At 27.1% G+C, this 247-nt stretch overlaps 1 protein-coding gene across 2 annotated transcripts in view; it reads left to right on the top strand.

Moving 5' to 3' along the window:
* LOC107735596 (calumenin-B-like) overlaps positions 1–247 on the top strand; it is a 4,653-nt gene that overhangs the window by 2,753 nt on the left and 1,653 nt on the right. The window lies entirely within an intron of this gene.

Below are 247 nucleotides of genomic sequence, written 5' to 3'. Positions count from 1 at the left end.
CTGAAGACTGGAGTAATGATGCTGAAAATTCAGCTTTACATCACAGAAATAAATTTGATTTTAATGTCTTAACCTTATTTTACATCATAATAATATTTCACAATATTACATTTTTTCCTGTATAAATAAATGCAGCCTTGATAAGCATAAGAAACTCCTGTAAAAAAACACAAAATTATTCTGATCCCAAACTTTTGACCGGGTATGTATGTATGTATGTATGTATGTATGTATGTATGTATATATA

This window comes from Sinocyclocheilus rhinocerous, unplaced genomic scaffold, assembly GCF_001515625.1.
Source record: "Sinocyclocheilus rhinocerous isolate Xijiao unplaced genomic scaffold, SAMN03320098_v1.1 scaffold942, whole genome shotgun sequence".
Taxonomy (NCBI): Eukaryota; Metazoa; Chordata; class Actinopteri; order Cypriniformes; family Cyprinidae; genus Sinocyclocheilus; species Sinocyclocheilus rhinocerous.
This window is presented reverse-complemented; position numbering and strand designations above follow the sequence as displayed.